This window comes from Chelonia mydas, chromosome 6, assembly GCF_015237465.2.
Source record: "Chelonia mydas isolate rCheMyd1 chromosome 6, rCheMyd1.pri.v2, whole genome shotgun sequence".
In the NCBI taxonomy this organism is placed as follows: domain Eukaryota; kingdom Metazoa; phylum Chordata; order Testudines; family Cheloniidae; genus Chelonia; species Chelonia mydas.
Genome location: NC_051246.2, coordinates 110,470,818 through 110,480,407, shown reverse-complemented (window position 1 = coordinate 110,480,407; position 9,590 = coordinate 110,470,818). Strand labels below are relative to the sequence as shown.

Below are 9,590 nucleotides of genomic sequence, written 5' to 3'. Positions count from 1 at the left end.
GGGCAACTCTAGTAGCAGGGAGTTTTAGTTAGAGTGGTTTAAACTATTGTGTTTGTTACCAGGTATTTAATCCTAACTGCCTCCACATAGTTGGCTAGATGCTTTCTTTGGGGAAGCTGTAACCTCTATCCCTCAGGTAAGGGCAGAGAAAGCTCCAGTGCTAGGTTTCTAGTCTTCCGAGGAAGGCTTCAACAAAAACAGGGAAGACAAAATTTAATATGTGATATTTCTAAGGTTAAAAACTTTTCAGTCCTTCATTATACATCAATAAAGAACAACAACAAAAAATAAAAAGACAAACCTCCTTTCCCCTTGAAGGGTCACCTTCAACTGATTGTGTATTTTTCTGCGATTGTCCCTCCCTGTACTTTTCCAGTTGTAGTACAGGAGTGCCTGTGATTTCAGCTACCCGATTTAGAGCCAGATTGGCTAATTCTTGTTGCTTGCAGTCCTCCTTTAGAGAAATTATTGTCTGTTATGTTTTAATTAGTGTCTTTTAGGATTCCCCAGCCCACTTTTTCCTCACTTGTTGATTTAATGCTTCTTTCCCTCAGACCTTATTTGCTAATTTGTCAACATTTATGTGAAGTACAGGGGAGCTGCCAGTAATAGTTTATTAACTGTTTGATTGTTATAGGCTCACTAGGGATTAATTCAACCAGGGGTTACTTGCACATATGCAGGAAAGGGAACAATAGCTTTAGGCAGATTGTTTATTGGTTCTTAAAGACAAATCAGATATCATGTTTTACTCCCAACCATGCTGAGTTCATCAGTAGGGAGCCAAGTGGGAAAAGCTGGAACAAATAACTTTGGGGTGCATAAACTACAACCCCTGAAGAACCAGGAAGAGTGAGACAGGGGTTCAGTCTGCTCTGAAGCAGTCTCTGTCTCCAGCAGTTTGGGTGGCTTGGGTAAACTGGGCCTACCTAACCTATAGGTAAGAGAGAAGTGTGTGCAGAACCCTTGAGTTAAGAACCCTTCTCCCTTGTTATGCTTTGTTTATACTATTGAGATTAAACAATACTTTGTTTGGAAAAGACTTTTGGTCCCAGCTCCTGAAGGGAAAACTTGCAGACACCATACCCAGTCAGGAATCACAGATGGCACAGGGGATGCTATAAGACCAGGTACCTGCTCTAAGAATAGAGGAATTGCAGAATTCCCTCCTGAGAGAAGGGAAGACACAGGGCAGTACCCATATACTCTTATTCTGTGAACCCATTCATTACTAAAATGAAGACCAGTAACTCAGGCCAAGCTTTCTGTTTTTCCTCACACATTCAACTGGTCAGAAGTATATGCAGGGTGGCTTATCCTTGAGTTTAGATATTATGGATCAAAAATTATCTTTTATGCTGCATGTTTGGCTATATTTCTTACACAACAGATAATCTGGGTAGTTAAAACCCCCATAAGTATGATATCCTGTGGTTTCAAATACTCTGATAGTTAGTCCAGGAAGATTTTATTCTCTCTCTCCTCCAGTCCTGATAGTCTGCAAAAGACGCCTATAGTAGCTGTTATTTGTCATTACCAGTATGATAATTCATAGATTTCACCACCACACTTATAACTGTCAATTTATATGATCTCATTGGTACTGAAAACACTTTTGACATGACATTCCTCCCCCTCTCTTTCTATCTCTGCTATTGAATATAGACTGCATTTATCCATACTGATATTTGACATTTATGAGAATTTTGTTACCAGGTTTTGGTTACACATACTGTATTACACTCACTCTCACTTAATATGTTTTTAATCTTGCGTCCCGTGTTTTTATGTGTGTATGCAGATGCTTTAGTGCACAAATGCTCTCTATTTTTCACAGCAACTCCATCTTTTTATTACATTGTATGTCAGATGTGCCTCTCTGATTAGCTAAATTAGGAAATAAGTCCCTTTCTCTGTCTTTAGTTTAAAGATCTCCTGAAATAATCCTGCCAGTTTTAAATCTAGGAGGTCAGAATCCCTCCTGCTTAAGTGGAGACTGTTAAATCCGAACAAATTTTCAACACAGAAGTTCCAATGTTCTATGAATCCAAAATAGTTCTCCTCTCTATATTATGCCACCTGAGCAATCAAACAGCAAATCATTGCCACTCAGCTCAATAATTACATCCACCTGTCAGAAACACTCTCACCCAGCCCTCTGTAGTCTTTTCCACATTCACTGAAAACTATCAGACTTGGGTTCTGGCAAATCTTAGTGAGTTCCCCTAAGAATACCCCATTGGTGATCCTAGAAAGGTTTACTCTAAGACCTGGAAGCAAAAGCACCTCACCTAATCTTTGCCAACATAACAAGAAATGAACTAAGTGGTTGTTTGTCAGGTATCTAGATCTCAGACCATTCAAGATTTTAACGATTGTACCCCACACCCTGAACCAGCACCTAGAAATTAATGAATAACCTTTTTGAAAGTCCCAACATCCCACCAGTTTTAGGAGATGGATAGTTGCCCTGAGAACTAGCAGAAACTTCTGTTTGGCCTTCAGAAGTTTCCTTAAACTATGGCAATCCAGCACAGAGTGGTCAAAGGCAAAGATTACAGGAGCTGAGTCAAGATAGGACAGGAAATTCCTCAACCTCTTCACCAGTAACATGCATAAATGGGTGCTAAGGCTCACTTTCAGAAACTGAGAATCCAAAAGCAGCAAAGGATCCAGTAAAGCCTTGAAGCTGTGAACTGCCATTGTGGATGTGTCCATCCACTCCTCCAGGTGCCTCCTCTGCCCAGTAATGTCCTGGGGGTTGGTGCACTGATTTCTCAGCCCACAAAATAGAACAGTCAGCCTTCAGTCCATTGTGGTCCTTTCTTCCCAGCGCCACCTTTATGAGAATTTATAATGAGTCCAAACTGTACAACATCAGCAGTAGTAAAACAAAGACAGGAAATACAACCAATAGTTTCCACATACAAACCTGTAGGCAGGGCTCCAGCTGTCTCCACAACCTCAGCCTCTGAGGCACCCTCTTTGTATTTTCCTTGGTCCCTCTAATAGGTTAGGGTTAAGTGGCTGCTGAATTAACCCTTTGGAGTCTGGTCTCAGGAGTGCCCTTGGATCCTGTCACATATCACTTATGTCTTGTCTGGAGGGAGATTCAGCCAATTTGTCTTTGGTCAGCTCCCAATTTCATTCAGATACTGTAAGACTCTAGAGACTACAGAATCTGGGTTCAGTGAAAAGGAGCCAGCAGATCATCATCAGCATGTCAATGATACTACAGCTCCCAAAGACCTCATTAATAGTCTCTGTTTACATATATTAAATTGAGAGGTAACAAGAAGTAGCCATATGGGACATCACATATGGGAGCCCTGGGAAAGGAGAAAATGAAAATTCACTCAACAGCTCTCTAAAGGAAAGGAAAAATCAATTCTAAAGCAGTCCCATCTCACTGACAAGTCAGCAGTGCCTTGTGAACAATGGCATCAAAGACAGCTGACAGCTCTAATAATATCACTGTGTACACCTTACCTTTATCCATCACTAGGAGCTCCTCAGCCAGAGATGATATTAATACAAACACACACGGACACACAGCTTCTCTGGGGATATATTGACCGATAACTTGCTGGTTTGAACCACAGTAAAAGATGGTATTTAATATTATACTCTATAACCTGTGACCAGTGTTGTCAATAAAGAAAAGTTGCTCCAATAAAGATTGAGGCCAGTTTGAACCCACCAGAACCATTCTACACTCGAACTCAGGCTGACCCACCTTACTCCTGTCCCATCAGGCAACAGTACCTTTTCGCTCCCCTCTCCTGGGGCTTGGTTCTGTTCTTGCTCAAGTCTATAGCAGGACTCCCACTGACTTCAATGGTGCAGCATCAGGCTGCAAGCTACTGCTTTTAACTATGATTAGATACAAACAGAATGTGCCTCTCTGCAAAACAAAGAAAACCTACAAAAATACATGGAAATGGCAGCCCTTATTTATTACCTCCAAACTGCCAAAGTATTTTGGACAGGATAATTGTTTCCCCATCAGAACAGAAACAACTGAAGAAACTGTAGCTGAAACAAAATGCTGCCCCTCAACTCCCAGCACAAACTTTAACCTCACACACTAGCCAATGACAAACAGCAGTGCCACCCATCAGTCAGTTAATTCAGGCCAGAAAATACTGTTGGCCATTTCAGTAAACTCATCCGATGAAATCCTGGCCCCAGTGGGAAAGCTACCATTGACTTCAGTGCGGCCAGGATTTCGCCCAGTCTCTTTCACTGACAGAAAGGCTCAACCAACAAATGTGATCAAGGAATTAACACAAAAAAACCCAACCCCATATGATTTCTCACATAGTAGTTTATCAACTGAAGAAAAGGTCAAGAAATGGAAGAAAAATCCATTGAGAGAATAATACACTCCTGTAAATATAAATTAGGAAACTAATAAACATACTCAAGAAAGAAAGAATCTACTACAAAACAAAAACCAAGACCTTAGTAGTTGATGTTACAGAAAGGCTCATTCCTTTCTAGGATGTATGTAGAAAGGCATCTTTTGGAGAGCTAGGAAGATTTTATCATCATTTATGCTGTACTGGTAAATCTGTACATAGGAATACTGAAAACATTTCTGGGCTCTTTTGTTCAAGAGTGGTCTAATGATGCAGAGAGGTTCAACAAAAGACAATATGTATTTCCAGGTCTTATGAGAATGAAGGAACAACATTTGTTTAGCTTAAAAACAAGAGAAACACAAAGGTGGGAGCATATTGTCTCTGTGAATATATAAAGGGAAAAAGACAGAAGTGGGAAAAGAAGTGTTCATGGTGGACTGATGTAATAGCCAGAAATAAAGTAGAAAGAAAGATTAATTTAGCTTAGATATATATAAACCCTCTTTACCAGTAAGGTCAATCAAACAGTGGGACTGTTTGCCAAATGAAGAGAAGGCAAAATAATTGGATGTCTTTAAGGAAAGGTTAAGAACATTTATGGAAAGAGTAATATAAGACACTCACTGCTTGAAGCAGGTGTTTGGATTAGTTTATCCAGGATCTCCCTTTCAAAGCCATCATTTATAATATCTTTCAATGCTAGAAAATGTTTCCTTCAAATTACTACTTTACAAAGTATGAGTTTTAAAAAACGTGCTGAGCATTCTGAGAAGTACCAGTGATAACTAGGAAATTCATATAATAAAAAAACCCCATCCAGTCCCAGATGTTTTAGTCATTTTCAGCGGAAGCCGATGCTCCGTTCGTAAAGTACACCACCTCCTTACCTCTTCTTTTTCAGGGTTATGAATTGGGTACTGTGTATATAGCTAGACTCTGAATAGTCAATCAGTATGTGTGATACTTTTGTTACCACTTTACTATTATTACATTTTAAAATGTATTTTAAGTGCATTCCCGAGACCAGTCAAGTCAGTTTACTCTCTGTGTTTCTTCTAACTAGATCTGAGCCTTCATTTCAATGGAGAGAGATAGAGAAAGAGATAATTTTAATATATTTAATAAAGCACCATGTTCACGTTTACCTGAATTTAGAGTAAATTATTCTATTTACTAAAAGGGGTATTAATAAGGAAAAATGAACATGCATGCAGTTTGCTTTGAGACAAACATATCAAGATGAAAAGTTCAGTTATAAACCTTAAGACCCTAAAATCTCCAGTATCTTCTGATACTGGCAGTTTCAGCCTGCTCTCTGAGCTGTAGTAGTACTCAAATCTTTCAACGTATTGTATTTTTAGATCTTTAAGGTAGCCATGTCTGAGGCTGGAGATGCTTGCAGTAACTCAGCGGAGAAAGCAGTGGTTGGGCAAAATACTAAAACAAAAAACCCAACCCAAAAACCTTTTTCGTCCAGTCACAGTTGGCAGACTCTGGCGTTCTGGTATTTCATCTTTGTCTGTTTCAACTGGATTTTGTTCGCTTACTACTCTAACTACAGAAGCAAGACTATATTTTCATTCTCAGTGTTCACCATGGGTGTTTGTAGCTCTGGAGATAGAGTTTATGGACTAAAAAACTAAGTTTATTTTTTTCACATGATGCATTTTTTTGTTGTATATACACCCATATATAGGTACTTGCTTATGGAGATCTGGTTCCACCCACAACAAGAACGTTTCCTCAGTTATTTCTGCCTAAACACCTAAGCATTTTTCCAGTCACTTAAAATTACCTGAATGTGTAAATGCAAAGTTAATATTTTATAACAAGAAGTGTCATAAGAATTCACTGCATGAAAAACAGGGGGAAAATACAGAAAATGAAGTCTGGTAGTAAAATACAACATTTACATACGACCTCTCCCAGCTGTGGAACTGTCTTCTCTTTCCATCACCCAAGCCAGCAATAAAGGAGTCTGTCAAAATTCCACTCCTTCATATGATAATGTCCCAGAATTCCTTCTCACAAAACTATATTACCTATTTCCGATGGAATTTCCTATTTCCAACCCATTTTCTACATTTCATTTGAGCCTCCCCTAGATACTAAAACTGCCAGTAAAGGATAAACTTCCAAATAAACCAACTAAAAAGTTACTGTATTCATAGATTAATTAATTTCAAGGCTAGAAGGGACCATTGTGATCATCTAGTTTGGGCTCTGACATAACACAGGCCATAAAATTTCACCTGCATCAAGCCCAAAATGTCGTGTCGAGCTCAAGCATATCTTTTAGTAAGGCAATCGTGATTTAAAAAGACTTCAAGTAATAGTGAATCCACCACATGCTTTGTTAAGTTGTTTCAAGGGTTAAATAACCTCACGATTAAAAAAGTGCTCGTTATTTTCTGCCTGAATTTGTCAAGCTTCAGACAGAACTAGTATTCCATTGAAAAGGGTGTATATTAATATACAATTAAAATTATATAAAAGGAGTTTTTACAGAGGAGGTGGGGAAAAAAGTCTTAAGTAGAGATGGTTCATATGGAATTAAGATATAGATATATCTCCATCATCTGAGTTTCAAGTTTTGGGTACAGGCTGCAGCCAGATCTGAATTACTGCTGGTTTTGGTTTTACAAAATCAATCCCCACCAGCAGAGTTTTGCAAAGCAAAGACAAACAAATAACTTTACATGCAAATAGCGTTTTTCATTTGAGGATCTCAAAGTGCTTTGCAAAAGTATATGTTCATACCCTTTTTCACAGAGGGATAAATTGAGGCACAGACAGGTGATGTAACTTGCCCAAGGTCTCACAATGTGCTTGTGGTAGAGAGGGACTGAATCCTGGTCTCCTGGCTCCCAGTTTCCTACTCTGAGTGCACTGCCTCCCTTTCAACATGCCAGTGAACCAAACACTTTGTGAGTTTAGGCAAGCCTCTGATCAGCTAGTTGTCCAAATACAGGAAGACTGTAATGCCCACTGATGAAGGCAAGCTACTACCACTGAGGATCTTTGTAAAGACCCCTGGGGCCATGGAGAGCCCGAAGGGGAAGACTCAATGTTGGTAGTGAGGTGATCCTATTACAAAGTGTAGGAAATGCTTGTGGGAAGGGTGAATGGCTACATGAGAGTAGGCATCTTGTAGGTTGAGGGCAACAAATCAGTCTTCTGGATCTAGGGATAGAATTATTGTCCTTAGAGTCTTCATTCTGAAATGCTGTGCAAGGACAAAGTTGTTCAAATTCCTGAGGTTGAGGATTGGTCTTCACCCTCTGGCCCTCTTGGGGAGTAGGAAATATAGACGGAATAGAATCCTCTTCCAACAAATGCGGGTGGAACTGGTTCAATCACTCCCAATATTGAAAGAGACTATCTCCTGTTGTAGGAGCTCCTTGTAAGATGGTTCCTGAAGAGGGACAGGGAGTTGAGATGAGATGGGGGGTAGAGTGGTGTATGGAGTAATCCAGTGACAACCTCAAAATCCATTTGTCTGAGGTGATGTGTCCCAGGCAGGTAGGAGTTGCGACAGGCAGTTTCCAAAGGTGGGTTGGATGGAACAATTGCACAGCATAAAATCTGGTGGAGGAGTTTGCTTGATGCCCTCGACCAAGGCATCAAAACTGCCTCTTATAGGGAGGTGCAGACTGGGTGTCTGTAGATTAGACTGGGTGTTTGTAGAGGAGGGTGGACCTCTCTTTTGAGGTTTAGGTCTCCTTCTGAAGGACTTGGAGAGTTTGGGGAAGGCGGGATGGTATTGAAATGGCCTGAATTGTTGTGCGGTTTGAGACCTGCTATAACATCTTTTCATTGCAGGGACATAAATTCCCAAAGATCGCAGATTTGCCCTGTAGTCTTTAAGGGTGTGGAGAGAGTCGTCAGTTGGCTCTTCAAAAGCAAGGTCTTTGACAGTGTTCTGCACATTTTTCAGGAGGCCAGAAGGTTGAAGCCAAGATGCTTTTCTCATAACCATCGCCCTAGCCATGGATCTGGAGGCTGTCAGCAGCATCTAGAGTGGCCTGCAGGGAGACTTTATCAGCTAACTGGCCTTCTGAGATGAGGGACTGAAATTGGTCTCTGGTCTCATAGCAGGAGTTCAATAAGTGTGTGAATTTCAAATAGTTGTTGAAATCATATTTTGTCATTAGGGCCTGCTAGTTGGCAATTCTAAATTGAAGAGAACTTGATGAGTAGTTCTTCCTGCTCAGTAAGTCCAACTGTTCGGACTCCTTGTGCAGGTGAGAAAGTTTAGAGGGAGCTTGATGTTTCCTTTCATTGGCTGCATCTACCACTAGATAATTAGAGGTGGGATGGGAGAAGAAGTGCTCCATTTCTTTCAATGGAATATAATAATTTTGTATCTGCCCACTTATAGATGGCCAGATTTGTAGTGGGTATTTACCACCAAGTGTAAACAGGAGGTAGCCCTTCCAATTAATGAGGCACCGCTATCTTTCCCTGGGGGCTGGTATTCAAAATATCCACAAAAGAGTGCTGGGACTCCTCGACCTCTTCTAGCTGGATTTGTAGCGAATCTGCCAGGTGTTTCACGAGGTCTTGAAAGGCCCTGAAGTCATTGGAATAGGATGGCAGTGGTGGCATTACTGCCTCAGCTGGAGGAAGAGGACTTGGCTGAAGGAGGCGAGACCTCTTTAGTCTGTGGTTCTTGCTCCTCTTGTGAATCATCCAATACCACGGAAGTATGTGGTACCAGAGGGTTATATGGTACCGTTGGATATCAGTGTTTCTTTTTGAATGGTATCCTGTGGAATTGTTCTCTGAAATGACCCAATGGGTTCCAGTAAGCCCACTGGGAAGGGGGAGTAGGAAGGGAATCTGGAAGGCAGTGGAGGGCTATGTTCGCCAATGGCCAAAACCAAGGTTGGTACCAGACCTGGGAATATGAATCAGCAAGAAGATGGTGAATACAGGACTGAAGAGGTTTCTGAATCTTCTCTGACCCCCAGAGCTGTGGTAAGATGATGCTACTAGAGCATGTGGGGTAGGTCTGCATGTGCTGAGGTGCCAAGAGGTGTCACAGAGTACCAACAAAGTTGGTGCTCTGGGAGCAGAGGGCTTGTGCATGCAGTACTTATTATTTGGCACCACCACTTTGGTACTGGATACAGACAAATCCTCAGTGGTACCTTCTCAGGGATGCAAGTTCTCCTGAGAGTGAGTTGTATGGGGTGACCTACCCCTCTTCATTTCCCTTTTCAG

The 9,590-nt window shown here is 40.9% G+C and overlaps 1 long non-coding RNA gene across 1 annotated transcript in view; it reads left to right on the top strand.

Annotated features, from left to right (window-relative positions):
* Nucleotides 1–9,590, top strand: part of LOC122466252 — a 76,739-nt gene that overhangs the window by 1,997 nt on the left and 65,152 nt on the right. The window lies entirely within an intron of this gene.